The sequence below is a fragment of the Dasypus novemcinctus genome, chromosome 23 (genome assembly GCF_030445035.2).
Source record: "Dasypus novemcinctus isolate mDasNov1 chromosome 23, mDasNov1.1.hap2, whole genome shotgun sequence".
NCBI lineage: Eukaryota > Metazoa > Chordata > Mammalia > Cingulata > Dasypodidae > Dasypus > Dasypus novemcinctus.
The window spans coordinates 27,741,686-27,766,062 of NC_080695.1; the positions used below are offsets into that span (position 1 = coordinate 27,741,686).

At 40.8% G+C, this 24,377-nt stretch overlaps 1 pseudogene; it reads left to right on the forward strand.

The window, feature by feature from the left end:
* Nucleotides 1–24,377, forward strand: part of LOC101443434 (septin-14-like) — a 112,642-nt pseudogene that overhangs the window by 4,112 nt on the left and 84,153 nt on the right.

Here is a 24,377-nt window from a genome sequence, read left to right on the forward strand (position 1 = left end):
TTTGTCTTTCTAATCCTAGTCTATTATAGCGCATATACATACTACAGGATCATTAAATATTTGTTGAATAAAAGAAGACTGATCCAAACATTTGTATTATAATATCTAGAGATAGTTTCAGAAACCAGACTTAGTAGGACATAAGGAAAAAATAGGAATAAAATGTGGCTCCCCTTACTGGTACTCCGCCATGGAACCACCGTGACCAGTAACGGAAGAAACCGCAGCATGGATCCTGAGAGAGTGGCCACGGCAGCCACCGCGGGCAGGAAAGGGAAGAGGAGACGCGACGTGGGGGCACCCCCGGGACCCAGAGGTCCCCCAAAGGATACCGCAGGGACAGACGCGGGACACCAATACATGCCACCACAACCCACCGAAAGTACCCGAGGAGAGTGCAAACCACAATCCATGTGGTGCAGCAGCGCTCCAAAATGCATTCAGCAAATAACGACCGTGCCACAGCGGTGAAAGAGGTTGTGGATGCTGCAGGAGCGGGTGGGGTGTACGTGGGGCTCCCATACTTTTTTTTTTATTTCTTTTTGTTTGTTTGTTTCATATTCCTTAAACATTACCTTTGTTTTTGAGGAGAAAGATAACAGAAGAGTAATGATATATCTACTAAAAATTTCTCCTCTTTATATTCCCCATAGCAGGATGCCTTGCTTTAAGCTCTGTTCAGCAGGTAATTTTCATGTGTGTGTATGGCCTGATATTAATGAGTGTAGAAATCAGTTAGCTCATAATCGCTGCCTAGTCATCTGTGAGGCAGAGCAGATGTCTTTTTGAGTACATTTCGTATGATATTCCTATTTCCTATTTCCATAACAGTAATAAGAATAACATAGTAAGCTCTATTGGTGCTAAAGAATGCATTGATGTCATTGTTTCTTTCCAGAGACTTTTACCCTTTGCGGTGGTCGGGAGTATGGATGAAGTAAAAGTAGGAAAAAGCATGTTCAGAGGCTGCCAGTACCCCTGGGGAGTCTTACAAGGTACTGTGTGATGAATGTGAGCAGGCTCAGAAACAATTATAATAATATACCGTGCTTGTCACCTCACAGTCTCAGAAAAGGACTTTAGCTTAAGTTAATTTTAGTAACTCTTGCTAAACTGCAAATTAAATTACTACTAGGAGCACAAATTGGTTTTCAAATGTGCTAATATTTATTTGACCATGATTCATTTTCATCAGGGTTTTCTGGATGCTGCTTTAAGCTACAATGCACAGAGGCTGGGTAGGACGGCCTCTTTAAGCCCAACGTGCCATGGGCATATTTTCTCTCTTTGTGTGCGTAAACCATGACATCCAGATGATTGGGAAAGATTTTGAACAAAAGGAACTTTCAGCCAAATTGGAGCATAAATACTGGTGTTTAACCATGCTGAATAAACTAATTGCTACATAATTTATAAAGCATTCTTTTAATTTTTATTTTTAAGGAAGTTTTAGATTACAAAAATGTTACATGAAAATGTAAGGGGTTCCCACATACCCCACCCTCTCCCCCCTCTCACTTCCCTCATTAACAAAGTCATATTATTGTAATACACTTGTTACAATTGATGAAAACATTGAAGCATTGCTACTAACCATGGCTTATAGTTTACAATATAGTTTAAACTTTCCACAGCACAATTTTACAGGTTAGGACAAAATGTATAATGGCCTTTATCTGTCATTGCAATGTCATGCAGGACAATTCCACAGTACCAAAAGTGCCCCATTTCACACCTATGCTTCCCTCTCCCTCTCCTCAGAACCTCTGGTTGTTACTGCCTTAATATGAATGTTACAAGTTCTTCCATTTTTAGTATAATAATAAGTCTACATCCGTCCATAGTTGCATTGCCCTCTTATGTTTGTTCATTCCTCATTCTTGAGGATTTTAGGGTGGTGATGCCCACTCTGATTCTGATTGAGAGGGGGTTAGAGCCCAAGGGCCAAATGGATGGAACTGTCTTCCTTGCAATTGTGGATACTTTCTGTATTTTGGGGTGGGTGTTTTCCATCATCATCCTTTTGTTAGTAGTCCTGGGCAAGTCCAATCAACTGCAGAGTAGGTGTTTCAATTCTGCTGAGATTCAGGGCTCAAAAGGCATATGAACAAACCAAAGATTTAAGTCTCTAGAACATGTATTTAATGAGTATAGTGCTAATTATAGGTTCAAATAAAAGAGGCAGAATAGCCATGTGTAGGGGAATTATAAATGAGTCTAACCCTTTACTTTGGGAACATATATTCCAAAGTAAGACCCGCTGACAGAGTGCTGAATTCCTGAGATTATCTGCCCTGTCTATAATGTTTAGATGTCTCTAGGGCCTTCAGAAGCTCCAGTGTTTGAGGCACTGTTTACTGTGAACATGAATGAGATCCTACTGAGATATGCATAAGCACAGCCTCTGGAATGACCTCCCAACCCACTTTGAAATCTCTTAGCCATTAAAGCTCATTTGCATTTAATATTTCCTCCTTTTGATCAAGGTCTTTTCCAAATGCATTGGCAGTTGGCCCCTGGTAATAATCGCTCAGTGCTAGGAAGGCTCATCCCCAGGAGTCATGTCCCAGGCTGGAAATTGGGGCGGGGAGGGGGGAGATAGTGCATTTATATGCTGAGTTTGCCTTAGAGAGAGGCTACATTTGAGCAACAAGGAAGTTTATAAAGCATTTTTAACTGGTCTCTAGAAAAAAGAATGCTCAACCATTTCTAGACCAAAGAAGTGTAATTTACCTTTAGCTAAAGGTAAATTAGACCCTTGACATTTATATCATTTTATGATGAGTTGGAATGTTATAAAAGGAAGTATTAATAATTTACTGTCTGGTTCATATGCCTTAATGCTAATTAATGGACAATGAATTATCTTTGCCCATACTGGATTCCAGATTCTTTGGTTTTAAAAATTAACTTTTGTGAAAAGCAGGAATTCTTCCCCTGAGCTAACCTGTCAACATCACCATCCCAGGATCCACAGGATGGAGGAATAAAATATGATTTAGAGTGGACTTACTGGTATTCTACTATAGAAGTACTGTTACTCTAGCAATGAAGAGATTGTATCACTGATGTTGAGATAGTGGCCATGGTAGTTGCTGAGGGCATGGAGAGGGAAGAAAAGATGTGATGTGGGGCATTTTTGGGACTTGGAATTGTCCTAAATTATATTGCAGGGACAGATTCTGGACATTACATATTGTGCCATAACCAACTGAATGGAGTGGAGGAGACTGGAAACTACAATAAAAACTATAATCCATGCAGTGTTCCAAAATGTATTCACCAAATGCAGTGAATATGCCACAATTCATTGCATTGAAAGAGGTTGTTGCTGTGGGAGGAGTGGGGGAGAGTGGGGTGGGGTATATGAGAACCTCTTACATTTTTAATGTAACATTTTTTGTGATCTATGTATCTTTAAAAAAAAGGAAAAGAAAATGAAAAAAATGAACTCATTAGAAATTTTAAATTTGAGTCATATTTAAAAATGACATCTTTTTATGAACTATATATATATAATTTACTCACAATATCATATACAATATAATAATTTATTGTACTTAGTCTTTTTTACACAACAAACAGGAGAGAAAGTCACGTGAATTTATTCATTAATTTTGAATATTGACTAATGCAATCTCATAAATACGGGTTGTATAAATAGAATTTGATAATTAAAACATGCACACTTGTTAAGGTCTTTGCATTAACAAAATTCACTTTAGTGAAATTATATTACATATTCAGGTCTCTGTAATATATCTTGAGGGTATTTTGTAAGATACTAAGATAATTATAAGTGAAAACAACCTATCCTAATATAACTTACTATTTTTTCTATTTCCCATTTATGCACTAGATAATAAATTCAAAGAAAATGTCCTGGTCCATAAATGAACTGTACTTATAATTGGTATATAGAATGCAACCAAAATTGTACTTTAAAAATTATTAACTGATTAATTATTAATAAATTAAATTATTAGCTATTTGTCATTTCAAATGTGTTTCTCATGCATGCTTTCATTACTGAGTGCCAGGGATTGATAAAGAGTGTTATGACTTCATTAGTCTTCTCACTAGTGGAAAATGAAAATCACCATGACTTTGTTAAACTCCAGGATATTCTCCTTTGCACAAATATGGGAGACATGAAAGAACAGATCCACACTCGACACTATGAACGTTACAGGTGCTACGAACTCCACACAATGGGCTTCACAGATGTGGGTCCAGACAAACAGCCAGTCAGGTGAGTGGGGAAACTTGCAAAGACAAATAAATGTGTAATTTAGAATTCCCCCCACAGCCATGAGAAGGATCATTTAGAAAGGAGAATAATTGTATTTCTTGCATCCTGGCTTTTACATTTTCAATCATCTAATGACTTAGATGGAGATAGTTTTTAGGAACAACCTAATACAAGTTCTCGTTTATTTCAGTATATGTTGAAACATATGTCTGAGAGAAAACTACATTATTTTGCTCTACTTTCTATGAAATATAAAATTCCATATAAATATATTTTATGTGAAATATAAATATAAAATAGAAACTCGAAAAGGAGATTAGGGCATTGGAATTAGCCCAGTGGTTAGGGCGTCTGCCTACCACATGGGGAGTCCGAGGTTCAAACCCCGGGCCTCCTTGTCCCATGTGCAGCTGGCCCATGCGCAGTGCTGATGCGTGCAAGGAGTGCCCTGCCATGCAGGGGTGTCCCCCGCGTAGGGGAGCCCCACACGCAAGGAGTGCGCCCCATAAGGAGAGCCGCCCAGTGCGAAGTGCAGCCTGCCCAGGAATGGTGCCGCTCACACAGAGAGCTGACACAACAAGATGACACAACAAAAAGAAACACAGATTCCCGTGCTGCTGACAACAACAGAAGCGGACAAAGAAGACGCAGCAAATAGACACAGAGAACAAACAACTGGGGTGGGGGGAGGGGAGAGAAATAAATAAATAAATAAAATTTAAAAAAAAAAAAAGAAAAGGAGATTGGCAAAATTGCACCAAATTGGCAAAGAATATGGAAAAGGGCTGGAAGGAGGAAAGATGAAAAGCAGTGATACAATATCATGAAAGGTAAGCGAAAAAGTCTGAGAGCAGATGTGGCTAGCCACATTGAAGAGGTAAAGGATTTATGCTGCCAAAGTATGGCAGTGCACGACAATACAGATGTATCAGTTATGGTTCCTTGAAGACAACCAAAATTGAACTGGCTCTTTTAAATGACATTTGGAAAGATGCCTGGCTTTATTTAAAATTTATTTGAGAATAGCCTCATAAATTAGAGGTTTCCCCAAATTTTATTATCAAAAGATGTGCAAGTGTGTAACATAATAGAAAGGGAATAGGAACAAAAAAATCATTGATTATATGTGTTTCAAAATTCTATCATTCTTTATATGTACTCCTACAGACTTTAGTATCAATGCATATTAAATAGAGCAACTTGCTTTTTACATGTCCTGATACAAAATTTCCATATATTGCATGGCTACATATGAGAGTATATTGCTAAATGTTCTTATGTGGGAAATAACATTGAAAATATACATATTTGTACATGTTTATCTATATTAACACATTAATATGAGAGTATAAAAATCCCTGTTTAGTTTTCAAGAGATCTATGAGGCCAAAAGTTAAGAGTTCTATGATCAATGCCAGAGAGAGGAAGAAGAGTTGAAACAGCGGTTTATGCAGTGAGTAAAGAAAAAAAAAACTGCATTTAAAGAACTTAAAAGGAGGCAAGTACTGCCAATTTAATGTAATATTTACTCATATGGAGGTGTCCTATAAATCTGAGAGCTTTAATTTCAAGTATTAGGGCATTTTTAACTACTTGCTGTTCTTCAAAACTTAGTAATTTAACATGTTTTTTAACATGGCCTTTAAAAATTATGGTCTGTAATTTTATTATTTTTAGAGCACTTGTAAAATTTTTTATTTCAATGACTCCTAAAAGTCATTTTGAAAAATATACTTGGGAGGAAGAGGGGGCAAGATGGTGGCTGAGTGAGCTTGCCTGGTAATGTCTCTGCAGGGGGCGGCTGGGCAGCGTTGAAGGCTCTTTGGGACCGCGCTGTTTTGGGGATTTTTGCCGGTTGGAAGGTGTCTGGACGTCAATTTGGTGGGAAGGTAACAGAGAGGATACGTCTATAATATATAAACGGAGGTCCCAGCTGGGCGCGGGAAGTTCCCTCCTTGGGTGGGCAGAGCCGCGGTATCAGGCGCTGCTGCAGCTCCGGGAGCCGCCGCGGCCAGGGTTTTTTTTTTTTTTTTTTCCTTTTTCTGGAGGCTTTGCGGTGCTGAGGAATTCGCGGATACTGGGCTGGCTGGTGAGGGGTTGATGGGACAAGACTCCTTTGCAGATCGATTTGGGGAGACAGACGGTGTTTTGTTGTGAAGCGGGGGACGTTTTGGTCGCCGGACAGGGGGGGTAGCGCTTCCGCCTGGAGCCCCATCCCCACAGGTCTGGCTGCCAATCTGCAACGGAATTGGATTTTTGGCAATAAGGGGACACAATTGGGAGACTGTTGTAGGGTGCAGTGAGGGAGGGGGACATGCCTGGAAGCCGATTGGGGAATATTTTGCGAAGTTTGGGATTTCGGGGCTTGGAGTCTGTTTTCGGCGTTTCCAGCTGAAGCCCACCCCACCCGGCGGGGCTTGGGATCTGGGTCATTGAACTGGCCGTGGAGTAGAGGCGCCCTCAAGTGGCCGTTGCGTGGGAGCACAGGGAGCAAGCTGTCCAAAGGCTGAAACCCTGAGGAGTAGGTGAATTGCAGGGATCAGACATTTAATATAGAGTTTGCGGACCTGGCTTCCCCCACGGGGCTGGCACCCAGCTACGGGGATCCCTGAGGGCTGTGTTGCACTGCGGGGCTCCTAAGCTTCCTGTGGACCAGATTTGAGGTTGCCAGGTCTGGGTCCCCTGGACTCTGGCGGTCCACACCCCAGACTCACACCTCTTGAGTCTTCAGTGTCTCAGACTTTCCACCCCTGAATCCATCATGCCCTGGGGTCTACCTGGGGTCCTTGAGTGCCCTGGACCTTAACATTTGCGTTTTATCTTTATTGGTTCATATTGTTTTGTTTTTATTTTCACTTTATCTTATTTTTTACTCTTTTTGACGCCCTGATTGCTAATATTGCATTATCCCCTAGTCTTTTCTCCTAGCGTGTCCCCCAAAGTCCTTTTTTTTATACAGTTATTTAGGGGTTTTTTGGTTGTTGTTTTAGATAGTGTTGCAATTGTGACACGTGTATACCTGTATCTCTCTTCCCCCTATCTGTTCCCCACCGTTTGCCCATCCTCTTTTTCTTTCTTCCTTTCTTCTTGTCTTTCTTTTTTTCTTTATTATAATTAGTTTTTTTTTTTTTTGGTTTTCTCTTTCCCTCTTGTCCCTCATTTTCCACTTATTTTATTTTAATTCAAGTATACAATAGGTGCTACAGGGAACACCTCACATTTGCTGGGTTTTCCCATCCTCCACTGCCTCATTTCTGTGTGAACTGATTTAGGCTACCTACACTATCCCCCTTCCCCTGCATCTTGATATCCACTATCATCTACTGTCTCTCCTATATTCCACCCCCCACCTCCCGTTCTTTGATCCACAAAGTGTCTAACTCTTAATTTCTAATACCTTTGTTCTGTTTTCTGTCTGTTATCCACTCTTGAAACTATTACCTTTCTTTTCTTTTTCCCTCTCTCATGAAAACAATAGCTTTGTAGTCCATACCATATTCCTCCCATATTCAGTCATCTACCTCATAAAAGGTACTCTACCTACAGCTATAACTCTATACAATCTACATGAATCTAACCTCCATCCTCCCAGATCTCATATTCTTGCTTTGTTAACATACATCACCAATACTATTCTACACTTTTTCCTTGCTTACACAATTGCCTTTCCCTGGCACTAATACTTTCCTTTAAAGTGAACTTAATCAGCAACAAGAAATTAGAATAAGAAGAACAAAGTGACAAAAAGAAGATATAACACTTACACAAAAATAACAGCTAATTAATCTCCAAGACTAGACAAAGAAGCTAAGGAACTGATTAAACCCGTCAAGATAAAAGGATGACCAGAAAGCAACAAAAATTGACAAACCAAATCAGTAATCAGGAAAACATGGCTGAATCCAATCAACAAACTGAAAATCAGGAAGGGGAGCAGAACTTCGCACAAGCAATGAAAGATCTCACAACATTTATCACCAACAAATTTGATGAAGTAATGAAAGAGGTTAACAACATGAAGACAACACTGGGAGGGGAAATTGCAGACATACGCAAAAACATAACAGACATGATGGGAATGAACACCACAGTTCAAGGAATCAAAAATACACTTACAGCAAATATCAGCAGACTAGAAGAGGCAGAGCAGAGAATTAGTGATGTGGAAGACAGTACATCAGAAATCAAACAGATAGTAGAAGGGGTCGATAAAAAGATAGAAAAAATCCAGCTAGGATTTAGGGACCTGAATGACAATGCAAAATGCTCAAATATACGTATTATAGGTATTCCAGAAGGAGAAGAGAAGGGAAAGGGGTCAGAAGGAGTGTTGCAGGAAATAATGGCTGAAAACTTCCCAAATCTACTGAAAGAGACAGACGTTCATATCCAAGAAGCACAGCGCACTCCACTGGTCATAAACCCCAACAGGCCCACCCCAAGATATATACTCGTCAAATTATCCAATGCTCAACACAAAGAGAAAATCCTAAAAGCAGCAAGAGAAAAGAAAACCATCACATACAAGGGAAGCTCGATAAGATTAAGTGCTGATTTCTCATCTGAAACCATGGTGGCAAGGAGGCAGTGGTATGATATAGTCAAGGTACAAAAGGAAAAAAATTTCCAACCAAGAATACTATATCCAGCTAAACTAACATTCAAACATGATGGAGAGTTCAAAATATTTGCAGATAAACAGAAACTGAAAGAATATACCAACAAGAAACCTCCCCTTCAAGAAGTTCTAAAGGGAGTTCTGCAGGAAGAAAGGAAAAAACAGGACAGGCAGAGTTGGAGGAGAGTATAAGAGCAACAAAAAAAGACAAACTACACGGGGAAAAAAATACAAACAAAATATGACAAACACAAATCCAATAAAAATATGGCTAACACAAATAATTCCTTGAAAGTAATAACACTGAATGTCAACGGATTAAACTCACCTATCAAAAGATTCAGACTGGGACATTGGATAAGGAAATATGACCGATCTGTATGCTGTCTACAAGAGACACATCTTAGACCCAGAGACGCATGGAGATTGAAAGTGAATGGCTGGAAAACAATCATACAAGCAAACAATAACCAAAAAAAGGCAGGAGTAGCTATATTAATATCAGACAAAATAGACTTTAAATGTGAAACAATTGTGAGAGACAGAGAAGGATACTACATTTTAGTGAAAGGGAAAATTTGTCAAGAAGATCGAACAATCATAAATATTTATGCTCCTAACAAGGGTGCCTCTAAGTACGTGAGACAAATGCTGGAAAAACTAAGTGAAACAATAGATGCATCTACAGTCATAGTGGGGGATTTTAATACACCACTATCTACCTTGGACAGACATCTCAAAAGAGAATCACTAAAGAAACGAAACGTTTGAACAGTATAATAGAGGAGCTGGAGCTAATAGACATATATAGATCATTACACCCAAACACAGCAGGATATACATTCTTCTCAAGCACACATGGATCATTCTCCAAGATAGACCATAGGCTAGGCCACAAAGAAAGGCTGAATGAATTCAGAAAGATTGAAATCATACAAAACATTATCTCTGACCACAGTGGAGTCAAACTGGAAATTTGCAAGGGACAGAGGCCCAGGTTTCACACCACGATTTGGAAATTAAACAGCACACTCTTAGAAAAACAGTGGGTCAAAGAGGAAATCTCAAAAGAAATCAATGACTACCTTGAAACAAATGATAACGATAACACGACATACCAAAATTTATGGGATACAGCAAAAGCAGTACTGAGAGGGAAATTTATAGCCATAAATTCATATATCAAAAAAGAAGAAAGAGCAAAAATTGAAGAAATAACTGCACATATGAAGGAATTAGAAAAACAACAACAAAGTGACCCAACAGGAAGAAGAAGGAAGGAAATAACAAAGATAAGAGCAGAACTAAATGAAATAGAAAATAAGAAAGCACTTGAAAAGATAAACAAGACCAAGAGCTGGTTTTTTGAGAAGATCAACAAAATTGACAAACCTTTAGCGAGACTAACAAAGAAAAAAAGAGAGAAGATGCAAATACACAAAATAAGAAATGAGAAAGGCGATATCACCACTGACCCCACAGAAATAAAGACTATCATAAGAGGATACTTTGAAAAACTATATTCCAACAAAATGACAATTTAGAGGAAATGGACAAATTCCTAGAAACACATAAGCAACCCATATTGACGAAAGAGGAAATTGATGATCTTAACAAACCAATCACAAGCAGAGAGATAGAATCAGTCATTAAAAATCTCCAACTAAGAAGAGCCCAGGGCCAGACGGCTTCACAGGTGAATTCTACAAAACATTCCGGAAAGAACTAACACCAATCCTGCTGAAACTATTCCAAAACATCGAAACAGATGGAACATTGCCGAACTCCTTCTATGACGCCAACATTACCCTAGTACCAAAGCCAAACAAAGACACCACAAGAAAGGAAAATTACAGACCAATTTCTCTAATGAACCTAGATGCAAAAATACTCAACAAAATACTTGCTAATCATATTCAACAACACATTAAACGAATTATACACCACGACCAAGTGGGATTTATTCCAGGTATGCAAGGATGGTTTAACATAAGAAAATCAATCAATGTAATACACCATATAAACAGATTGAAGGAAAAAAATCACATGATTATATCTATAGATGCAGAAAAAGCATTTGACAAAATACAGCACCCTTTCTTGATAAAAAACACTCCAAAAGATTGGAATACAAGGAAATTTTTTGAACATGATAAAGAGTATATATGAAAAACCTACAGCCAACATTGTTTATAATGGAGAAATCCTAAAATCCTTCCCTCTAAACTCAGGAACAAGACAAGGATGCCCATGGTCTCCACTCCTGTTTAACATTGTCTTAGAAGTACTTGCTCGAGCACTGAGGCAAGAACCAGATATAAAAGGCATTCAAATTGGAAAGGAAGAAGTCAAAATTTCATTATTTGCAGATGACATGATCCTATACATAGAAAACCCTGAGAGATCTACAACAAAACTTCTAGAACTCATAAATGAGTTTAGTAAAGTTGCAGGTTATAAGATCAATGCGCAAAAATCAGCATTTCTGTACATCAATAATGAGCAAGATCAGGAGGAAATCAAGAAACAAATACCATTCACAATAGAAAATTAAAAAAAAATCAAATACTTAGGAATAAATTTAACTAAAGAAGTAAAAATCTTATACACCGAGGAGAGAGGGGGCAAGATGGCGGCTGAGTGAACATCCCTGTTAGGGTCTTCTGCAGGGAATCGGTTGGGCGGCGTTGGAGACTCTTTGGGACCGGATTGTTTCAGGATTTTTGCTGGTCCGGAGGTGTCTGGACATCGATTTGGAGGGAAGGTAACAGAGAGGATTCGTCTGTGAAATATACACGGAGATCCCAGCTACCTGTAGAGGATTCCCTCCTTGGGTAGGCGGAGACGAGGCATCTAGCCCCGCTCGGTGGGGCTGAGCCAGGCCGGGCCGCAGCGGCGGACGCCGGAGCCGGGCCGGGCTGCGCCGGCGGCGAGCGGGGTCGGGCGGGGCCGAGTCAGGCCGAGCCGGGCCGCGGTAGCGTTTGGAGCCCGGAGGGGCCAGTTCAGGCCCCGGCTGCAGGCCGCGGTAGCGTTTGGGGCCGGGCGGGGCCGGTTCAGGCCGCGGCTGCGGGCCGCGGTAGCGTTTGGGGCCGGGCGGGGCCGGTTCAGGCCCCGGCTGCGGGCCGCGGTAGCGTTTGGGGCCGGGCGGGGCCGGTTCAGGCCCCGGCTGCGGGCCGCGGTAGCGTTTGGGGCCGGGCGGGGCCGGTTCAGGCCCCGGCTGCGGGCCGCGGTAGCGTTTGGGGCCGGGCGGGGCAGGTTCAGGCCGCGGCTGCGGGCCGCGGTAGCGTTTGGGGCCGGGCGGGGCCGGTTCAGGCCCCGGCTGCGGGCCGCGGTAGCGTTTGGGGCCGGGCGGGGCCGGTTCAGGCCCCGGCTGCGGGCCGCGGTAGCGTTTGGAGCCGGGCGGGGCCGGGTCAGGCCGCGGCGGGTACGGAGCCGGGCAGGGCCGGTCCAGGCCGCGGTGGCGGGAGGTGGACGCCGGAGCCGGCTGGGCCGCTGTAGCAAGCAGAGCTGGGCGGAGCCAGGCCAGGCCAAGGCGGCGTGAGGAGCCGGGCAGAGCCGGTCCAAGCCTCCGCGGCGGGCGGAGCCGGGCCTGCGGAGGGGTTTCTGTTTTTGTTTTGTTTTTTTTTTAATTTATTTTACTTAATTTTTTTTTTTTTTTTTTTTTTTTTGAGCATCTGCAGTACTGGGGAGTTCGTGGGCCCTGGGCGGCCTATTGGGGGTTTGTGGGAAGGGAGGTGCTTGCAGACCCATTTGGGCAGACAGACGGGGTTTTTAGGGCAAAGCGGGGGGAAGTTGTTGTTTTATATAGTGTTGCAATTGTGACACGTGTGTACCTGTATCTCTCTTCTCCCTATCCGTTCCCCACCGTTTGCCCATCCTCTTTTTCTTTCTTCCTTTCTTCTTGCCTTTCTTTTTTCTTTATTATAATTAGTTTTTTTTTTTTTCGGTTTTCTCTTTCCCTCTTGTCCCTCATCTTCCACTTATTTTTACTTTAATTCAAGTATACAATAGGTGCTACAGGGAACACCTCACATTTGCTGGGTTTTCCCATCCTCCACTGCCTCATTTCTGTGTGAACTGATTTAGGCTACCTACACTATCCCCCTTCCCCTGCATCTTGATATCCACTATCATCCACTGTCTCTCCTATATTCCACCCCCCACCTCCCGTTCTTTGATCCACAAAGTGTCTAACTCTTAATTTCTAATACCTTTGTTCTGTTTTCTGTCTATTATCCACTCTTGAAACTATTACCTTTCTTTTCTTTTTCCCTCTCTCATGAAAACAATAGCTGTGTAGTTCATACCATATTCCTCCCAAATTCAGTCATCTACTTCATAAAAGGTACTCTACCTACAGCTATAACTCTATTCAATCTACATGAATCTAACCTCCATCCTTCCAGATCTCATATTCTTGCTTTATTAACATACATCACCAATACAACTTTACACTTTTCCCTTGCTTACACAATTGCCTTTCCCCAACACTAATACTTTCCTCTAAAGTGAACTTAACCAACAACAAGTAACTAGAATAAGAAGAAAAAAGTGACAAAGAGAAGATATAACACCTGTGTAAAAATAACAACTAATTAACCTCCAAGAGCAGACAAAGAAGCTAAGGAACTGATTAAATTCGTCAAAATAAAGAGATGACCAGGAAGCAACAAAAATCTACGAACCAAACCAATAATCAGGAAAACATGGCTGAATCCAATCAACAAACCAATAATCACGAAGGGGAGCAAAACCTGGCACAAGCAATGAAAGATCTCAGAACATTTATCACCGACAAATTTGATGCAGTAATGAAAGAGGTTAACAACATGAAGACATCATTTGGAGGGGAAATTGCAGACATACGCAAAAACATAACAGATATGATGGGAATGAACACCACAGTTCAAGAAATCAAAAATACACTTGCAGCAAATATCAGCAGACTAGAAGAGACAGAGCAGAGAATTAGTGATGTGGAAGACAGTACATCAGAAATCAAACAGATAGTAGAAGGGGTCAATAAGAAGATAGAAAAAATCCAATTAGGATTTAGGGACCTGAATGACAATGCAAAACGCTCAAACATACGTATTATAGGCATTCCAGAAGGTGAAGAGAAGGGAAAGGGGTCAGAAAGAGTGTTGCAGGAAATAATGGCTGAAAACTTCCCAAATCTACTGAAAGAGACAGATGTACATATCCAAGAAGCACAGCGCACTCCACAAGTCATAAACCCCAACAGGCCCACCCCAAGACATATACTCGTCAAATTATCCAATGCTCAAGACAAAGAGAAAATCCTAAAAGCAGCAAGAGAAAAGAAAACCATCACATACAAGGGAAGCTCAATTAGATTAAGTGCTGATTTCTCTTCTGAAACCATGGAGGCAAGAAAACAGTGGTATGATATAGTCAAGGTACTAAGGTAAAGAAATTTCCAACCAAGAATACTTTATCCAGCTAAACTAGCATTCAAATATGATGGAGAGTTCAAAATATTTGCAGACAAACAGAAACTGAAAGAGTATACCAACAAGAAACCTCCCCTTCAAGAAATTCTAAAGGGAGTGCTGCAGGAAGAAAGGAAAAAACAGGAAAGGCAAAGTTGGAGGAGAGTATAAGACCAACAACAACAACAAAAAAGACAAAAAAAAACATACAAACAAAATATGACAAACACAAATCCAATCAAAGTATGGCTAACACAAATAATTCCTTGATAGTAATAACACTGAATGTCAATGGATTAAACTCACCTATCAAAAGATTCAGACTGGGACATTGGATAAGGAAATATGACCCATCCATATGCTGTCTACAAGAGACACATCTTAGACCCAGAGACGCATGGAGATTGAAAGTGAAAGGCTGGAAAACAATCATACAAGCTAACAATAACCAAAAAAAGGCAGGAGTAGCTATATTAATATCAGACAAAATAGACTTTAAATGTGAAACAATTGTGAGAGACAAAGAAGGATACTACATTTTAGTCCAAGGGAAAATCTGTCAAGAAGATCGAACAATCATAAATATCTATGCCCCTAACAAGGGTGCCTCTAAATACATCAGGCAAACGCTGGAAAAACTAAGTGAAAGAATAGATACATCTACAATTATAGTGGTGGATTTTAATACACCACTATCAACACTGGACAGAACATCTCAAAAGAGAATCACCAAAGAAACAAAACATCTGAATAGTATATTAGAGGAGCTCGATCTAATAGACATATATAGATCGCTACACCCAAACACAGCAGGATATACATTTTTCTCAAGCGCACATGGATCATTCTCCAAGATAGATCATATGCTAGGCCACAAAGAAAGGCTGAACGAATTCAGAAAGATTGAAATCATACAAAACATTATCTCTGACCACAGTGGAGTCAAGCTGGAGATTTGCAAGGGAAAGAAGCCCAGATTTCACACCACGATTTGGAAATTAAACAACACACTCTTAGAAAAACAGTGGGTCAAAGAGGAAATCTCAAAAGAAATCAATGACTACCTTGAAACAAATGATAATGATAACACAACATACCAAAATTTATGGGATGCAGCAAAAGCAGTACTGAGAGGGAAGTTTATAGCCATAAATTCATATATCAAAAAAGAAGAAAGAGCAAAAATTGAAGAACTAACTGCACATTTGAAGGAATTAGAAAAACAACAACAAAGTAACCCAACAGGAAGAAGAAGGAAGGAAATAACAAAGATAAGAGCAGAACTAAACGAAATAGAAAATAAGAAAGCACTTGAACAGATAATCAAGACCAAGAGCTGGTTTTTTGAGAAGATTAACAAAATTGACAAACCTTTAGCAACACTAACAAAGAAAAAAGAGAGAAGATACAAATACACAAAATAAGAAATGAGAAAGGCGATATCACCACTGACCCCACAGAAATAAAGACTATCATAAGAGGATATTTTGAAAAACTATATTCCAACAAAAATGACAATCTAGAGGAAATGGACAAATTCCTAGAAACACATAAACAGCCCATATTGACAAAAGAAGAAATTGATGATCTTAACAAACCAATCACAAGCAGAGAGATAGAATCAGTTATTAAAAATCTCCCAACTAAGAAGAGCCCAGGGCCAGATGGCTTCACAGGTGAATTCTACAAAACATTCCGGAAAGAACTGAAACCAATCCTGCTGAAACTATTCCAAACCATCGAAACAGAAAGAACATTATCCAACTCCTTCTATGATGCCAACATTACCCTAGTACCAAAGCCAAACAAAGACATCACAAGAAAGGAAAATTACAGACCAATTTCTCTAATGAACCTAGACGCAAAAATACTTAACAAAATACTTGCTAATCGTATTCAACAACACATTAAACGAATTATACACCACGACCAAGTGGGATTCATCCCAGGTATGCAAGGATGGTTCAACATAAGAAAATCAATCAACGTAATACACCATATAAACAGATTGAAGGAAAAAAATCACATGATTATATCTATAGATGCAGAAAAAGCATTTGACAAAATACAGCACCCTTTCTTGATAAAAACACTCCAAATGATTGGAATACAAGGAAATTTTTTGAACATGATAAAGAGTATATATGAAAAACCTAAAGCCAATATTGTTTACAATGGAGAAATCCTAGACTCCTTCCCTCTAAACTCAAGAACAAGACAAGGATGCCCACTGTCTCCGCTCCTATTTAACATTGTCTTAGAAGTACTTGCTCGAGCACTGAGGCAAGAACCAGAAATAAAAGGCATTCAAATTGGAAAGGAAGAAGTCAAAATTTCATTATTTGCAGATGACATGATCCTATACATAGAAAACCCTGAGAGATCTACAACGAAGATTCTAGAACTCATAAATGAGTTTAGTAAAGTCGCAGGTTATAAGATCAATGCGCAAAAATCAGTAGCATTTCTGTACACCAATAATGAGCAAGATCAGGAGGAAATCAAGAAACAAATACCATTCACAATAGTAAATAAAAAAATCAAATACTTAGGAATAAATTTAACTAAAGAGGTAAAGAACTTATACACTGAGAACTATACAAGATTGTTCAAGGAAATCAAAGAAGACCTAAATAAATGGAAGACTATTCCTTGTTCATGGATAGGAAGACTGAACATTATTAAGATGTCTATCCTACCAAAATTGATCTACACATTCAATGCAATCCCAATAAAAATCAATGCAGCCTTCTTTAAGGAACTAGAAAAACTAACTATGAAATTTATTTGGAAAGGAAAGAGACCCCGAATAGCCAAAGACATACTGAAAAAGAAAAACGAAATTGGAGGAATCACACTACCTGACTTCAAAACATACTATAAAGCTACGGTGGTGAAAACAGCATGGTATTGGCATAAGGAGAGACATATAGACCAATGGAATCGAATTGAAAGCTCTGATATAGAACCTCACATATACAACCACATAATATTCGATAAAGCCACCAAACCCTCTCAACTGGGAGAGAGTGGCCTATTCAACAAATGGTGTCTGGAGAACTGGATAGCCATATGTAGAAGAATGAAAGAGGATTACCATCTCACACCTTATACAAAGATTAACTCAAGATGGATCAAAGACCTAAATATAAGAGCCAAGACCATAAAAACCTTGGAAAGCAGTGTAGGGAAACATCTACAGGACCTTGTAATAGGTAATGGATTTATGAATATCTCACCAAAAGCACGAGCAGCAAAAGAACTAATAGATAAATGGGACTTCCTCAAAATTAAAGCCTTCTGCACCGCAAAGGAGTTTATCAAGAAAGTAAAAAGGGAGCCCACACAGTGGGAGAAAATATTTGGCAATCATATAACTGATAAGAAACTTATAACTTGCATATATAAAGAACTCCTATATCTTGAAAATAAAAAGATAAACAACCCATTTAAAAAATGGGAAAAAGACTTAAACAGACACTTCTCCGAAGAAGAAATACAAATGGCAAGAAAGCACATGAAAAAATGTTCCAAATCTCTAGCTATCAGGGAAATGCAAATCAAAACCACAATGAGATACCATCTTACACCCATAAGATTGGCAGCTATGAAAAAAACAGAAGAATACAAGTGCTGGAGAGGATGTGAAGGAAGGGGAACACTCATCCACTGCTGGTGGGAATGCAGAAGGATCCAACCATTCTGGAGAACAGTATGGCGGTTTCTCAAAAAACTAGCCATAGATTTGCCATATGACCCAGCAATACCACTGCTGGGAATATACCCAGCAGAACTGAAAACAAGAACACAAACCAATATATGTACACCAATGTTCATAGCAGCATTGTTCACTATTGCCAAAAGTTGGAATCAACCCAAATGCCCATCAACAGACGAGTGGATCAATAAAATGTGGTATATACACACAATGGAATACTACTCAGCTGTAAGAACAAACACACTACAAACACATGTGATAACATGGATGAATCTTGAGAACCTTATGTTGAGTGAAGCAACCCAGAGATTGAAGGACAAATACTACATGACCTCAATGATATGAAATAAACAAGCTGCCCTAGATAGCAAGAGACTGAACGATAGGCTTGCAGGAAATCGGAGGGTGGAGGAAGGATATGAGCCGATATCTGCAGGGGTGGAATTTAAGACGAGATGGTGGTAAGTATGAACACAAAGAAGAGATAAAAGGGGGGTAAGGGGTTGCCTTTGCTTGGGGCTTTGCGGGTTTGAGGGTGGCTGGGGAGGGACGGATGGGTAACGTTGCCCAAAAGTGGGGGGAGGGAGGGGTAGCATACGAACCAGGAGAGGATCAGGTGTTGGTGGAGAGTAAAATGCCGAGAAAATCATATCAAAATATAATAAAGAGGGTTACCTGTTTAGAATGCTCGGAGGGGAGGGTCTGATGCAGGACGGGCTCCTGGGGAATGTCTAAATGCTCATTCTGCCAGAGTGGGTGACACCATGGGGTAGAAAGCCAAGTAGTGAGAGTGGGGGTGGACCCACATCCTGGGGAGGACTAATGCCATCCAATAGAGGGAACTGTATCCCTCGAGAGAAAGGGTGGCTCCCAGGGCATTGGGGCAGTTGAGCAAGTTAGGCCCTGAACACTATTCCATCTATCTCTGGAAGTGGCTCCTCAGGAAACGGAGGTTGGCTATCACTGAGGGCACCAAGGTGGAAGGGAAAATGGACATTAAATGTGTGGAACCAAAGTAAATGGGGGGTAAGAGAGGAGTTTCTTGAGAGTACACAAAGATGGATATAAAACATGTAATATTACACCATAACATATAGGAGATGACAGACTGATAATGTAAACCATAATGTAAAACATAGGATAACTAAAAATGTAAAGAACTGTGTATCCTAAAGTATGCACCATAATGTAAGCACAGATGTCACCTTGTTAGAAAGCTAATGTCTCAGACTCTGTACATCACTTTAAGTAAATATGATATGAATAGGGCGTAAGAGTATCACTGTGGAAGGGAAAAGGTTTTCTGGTGGATGTGTGGGAGTGCTGTATATTATATATATACATTGCTGTGGTCTAGGACTCCTGTGAAGAAAAGCTGAATAATTAGGGGGGGGGGGGAAAGAAAAAAATAGGATGTGGAATTTTTTCAAGTCAACATTCTTTATCTAAGTTCTTTATCTAACTTTATCCAAGTTCTTTATCTATCCTTTAAACTCATCGCTATATGCCATTCCCTAGTAAGGGACCATGACATTATATTGGGCTTCAAATTTCGGGGAGTTCTGGATCACAGAGTGTTTCAACAATGGCAATGGAGGGATACTGGTATGGGATACCAATGACAGGTGATATATGACTGACAGGGAGCTGTACAGAACATATGTCCAGGGTGCATGGTAATGTTTGGATATACTCATAGTGGCAACAATTAAAAACCACAGTAGGGGGGGTACTGGGTTCCTGGCCAGTGGTGCTCTGTCGTGGTCCCTAGGGGAGCAGCGACAGTCTCCCAGGTACAGTGGTGGGGACCGGGAGGGAGTGAGGGTTCAACAGTGAGCCCCAGATGCTAATGACTATGCTTGTGAGCTGATAAACCCAAAATAAGAACAAGGCCTAGAGCAACTTTGTGCCTGGGAATTTCCTTCTGTCAGCCTTCATGTTACACAAATGTGGCCAGTCTCGAAGCCAAACTCAGCATGTAAATACAATGCCTTCCCCCCAGCGCGGGACATGACACCCGGGGATGAGCCTCCCTGGCAACGAGGGACCACTATCAACTACCAACTGATGATGCAACTGGAAAATGACCTTATACGGAAGGTTCAATGCGGATCAGCAGAATATCCATGTCTACATAAAATACCATGACTTTAAAATGCTGTTTGACCTAAAGTAAGGGGGAAATGGAAAGGAGAAATGAGTTTATATGGCTACGAGTTTCTAAAAAAGAGTCTGGAGGCTGGCAGAAGGTTTGCCCTCATGCACAACTGAGCAGAGTCAGAGAGACAGATAAAGCAGATACAACCCCAAGATATTGGTTCCTTTGAGGGCTAAAGAGACCCATGGGAGTTATGGTCATGGCCGATGGGGTTAACTACCAGGGCAGATGGCCCCTCTTTGGAAATGGTGTTTATGTGTGATGAATCTGGACTCAGATGGGATCTCCCTTCATAAGACTTTCATGCTAATGTGCTGGAGGTGCAGTTAATGTTGGGGTTTAAGATATATTTAGGGGATTTGAATCTCTGGACTGACAATGTGATAGCCAGATCCTGAGCCTCAACAGACTCCAGCACCTACAATCTGATTTATTGGACTTACCACACTCAGCTAAGATGGAGTTGAAGAAGGACAACCACCACACCATGGAGCCTAGAGTGATTACAACTGAAAATGGGAGGATTGCATCCAGCATCCAGGTGGAATCTGAGCCTCCTCTTGACATAAAGGTGCAATGGACACAACCAATCCAATGCCCACATAGAAGAGGTGGCATTGGATTGGGAAAAGTGGACATAATGGACAAAGGGTATGGGGAAAGGCAGGAAGAGATGAGAGGTGGAGGCGTCTTTGGGACATGGAGCTGCCCTGGATGGTGCTTCAGAGGTAATCACCGGACATTGTAAATCCTCACAGGGCCCACTTGATGGAATAGAGGAGAGTATGGGCCATGATGTGAACCAATGTATATGAGGTGCAGAGGTGCCCAAAGATGTACTTACCAAATCCAATGGATGTGTCATGATGATGGGAACGAGTGTTGTTGGGGGGGGGGGAGAGGGGGGGTGGGGGGGTGGGGTTGAATGGGACCTCACATATATATTTTTAATGTAATATTATTACAAAGTCAATAAAAAATAAAAAAATTAAAAAAAAAAAAAAAAAACTTATACACCGAGAACTATACAAGACTGTTCAAGGAAATTAAAGAAGACCTAAATAAATGGAAGAATATTCCTTGTTCATGGATGGGAAGACTGAATATTATCAAGATGTCTATCATACCAAAACTGATCTACACATTCAATGCAATCCCAATAAAAATCAACACAGCCTTTTTTAAGGAACTAGAAAAACTAACTATGAAATTTATTTGGAAAGGAAAGAGACCCCGAATAGCCAAAGACATACTGAAAAAGAAAAACGAAATTGGAGGAATCACACTACCTGACTTCAAAACATACTACAAAGCTACAGTAGTGAAAACAGCATGGTATTGGCATAAGGAGAGACACACAGACCAATGGAATCGAATTGAAAGCTCTGATATAGAACCTCACATATATAGCCATATAATATTTGATAAAGCCACCAAACCCTCTCAACTGGGAGAGAGTGGCCTATTCAACAAATGGTGTCTGGAGAACTGGATAGCCATATGTAGAAGAATGAAAGAGGATTACCATCTCACACCTTATACAAAGATCAACTCAAGATGGATCAAAGACCTAAATATAAGAGCCAAGACCATAAAAACCTTGGAAAGCAGTGTAGGGAAACATCTACAGGACCTAGTAATAGGAAATGGCTTCATGAATATCACACCAAAAGCACGAGCAGCAAAAGAACTAATAGATAAATGGGACTTCCTCAAAATTAAAGCCTTCTGCACCTCAAAGGAGTTTGTTAAGAAAGTAAAAAGGGAGCCTACACAGTGGGACAAAATATTTGGCAACCATATATCTGATAAGAAACTTATAACTTGCATATATAAAGAACTCATATTTCTTGAAAATAAAAAGATAAACAACCCATTTAAAAAATGGGAAAAAAGATTTAAACAGACACTTCTCCAAAGAAGAAATACAAATGGCTAAAAAGCACATGAAAAAATGCTCCAAATCTCTAGCTATCAGGGAAATGCAAATCAAAACAACAATGAGATACCATCTTACTCCCATAAGATTGGCAGCTATAAAAAAAACAGAAGAATACAAATGCTGGAGAGGATGTGAAGAAAGGGGAACACTCATCCACTGCTGGTGGGAATGCAGAAGGATCCAACCATTCTGGAGGACAGTTTGGCGGTTTCTTAAATGCTAACCATAGATTTGCCATATGATCCAGCAATACCACTGCTGGGTATATACCCAGCAGAACTGAAAACAAGGACACAAACCGATATATGTACACCAATGTTCATAGCAGCATTGTTCACTATCGCCAAAAGTTGGAATCAACCCAAATGCCCATCAACAGACGAGTGGATCAATAAAATGTGGTATATACACACAATGGAATACTACGCGGCTGTAAGAACAAATACACTACAAACACACGTGATAACATGGATGAATCTTGAGAACCTTATGTTGAGTGAAGCAACCCAGGCATTGAAGGACAAATACTACATGACCTCAATGATATGAAATAAACAAGCTGCCTCAGAGAGCTAGAGACTGAATGATAGGCTTACAGGAAATCAGGGGGTGGAGGAAGGATGTGAGCCGACGTCTGCAGGGGTGGAATTTATGATGAGCTGGTGGTAAGTATGAACACAAAGAAGAGATAAAATGGGGGCAAGGTGCTGCCTTTGGGGGGGCTTTGCGGGTTTGAGGGGGGCTGGGGATGGGCAGATGAGTAATATTGCCCAATAAGTGGGGGGAGGAAGGGGTAGCATACGAACACAGGAGAGTGTCAGGTGTTGGTTGAGAGTAAAATGCTGAAAAAATCGTATCAAAATATAATTAAGAGGGTTACCTGTTTAGGATGCTCAGAAGGGATGGCCCGATGCGGGACGGGCTCCTGGGGAATGTCTGAATGCTCATTTTGCCAGAGTGGGTGATACCATTGGGTAGAGACCCAAGTAGTGAGAGTGGGGGTGGACCCACATCCTGGGGAGGACTAATGCCATCAAATAGAGGGAACTGTATCTCTCTGGAGAAAGGGTGGCTCCCAGGGCATTGGGGCAGCTGAGCAATTTAGGACCTGAACACTGTTGCAAGTATCTCTGGACGTGGCACCTCGGGAAACGGAGGTTGGCTGTCACTGTGGGCACCAAGGGGATGGGAAAATGGATGTTAAATGTGTGAAACCAACATAAATGAGGGGTAAGAGAGGAGTTTCATGAGAATACACAAGGAAGGATATAAAATATGTAATATTACATCATAAACATATAGGGGACGACAGAATGACAATGTAAACCATAATGTAAAACATAGGATAACTAAAAATGTTAGAAAACTGCGTGTCCTAAAGTATGCACCACAATGTAATCACAGATGTCACCTGGTTTGAAAGCTATTGTCTCAGACTATGTACATCACTTTAAGTAAATATGTTGTGAATAGGTTGTAAGAGTATCGCTGTGGAAGGGAAAAGGTTTTGTAATGGATGTGTGGGAGTGCTGTATATTGCATACATGAATTGCTGTCGTCTAGGGCTCTTGTGAAGAGAAGGTCAATAATTAGGGGGGAAAAAAAAAGGAAAAGAAAAAGATAGGATGTAGAATTTTCCCAAGTCAACACGTATTCTATATCTAACCTTTAAACCCATCGCTACATTCCATTTTGCTAGTAAGAGATCCTGACATGATATTGGGGCTTCAATATTCAGAAAGTTCTGGATCCCAGAGTGGTCCAACAATGGCAGCAGAGAAATATTGGCATGGGATACTATTGACAGGGGATAAATGGCTGACAGGGAGCTATACAGGGCATATGTCCAGGGTGCATGGTAATGTTTGGATATACTCATAGTGGCAACAATTAAAAACTAAAGCTGGGGGGGTACTGGGTCCCTGGCCAGGGGTGCTGTGCCGTGGTCCCTAGGGGAGCAGCGGCAGCCCCCCAAGTGCAGCGGCAAGGACCGAGAAGGAATGAAGGTCCAACAGTAAGCCCCTGATACTAATGACTATGCTTGTGAGCCTACAGGCCTGAAATAAGAACAAGGCCTAGAGCAGCACTGTGCCTGGGAATCTCCTCCTGACAGCCTTCATGTTACTCAAATGTGGCCAGTCTCGAAGCCTAACTCAGCATCTAAATGCAATGCCTTCCCCCCAGCGTGGGACATGACACCCGGGGATGAGCCTCCCTGGCACCAAGGGATCACTAT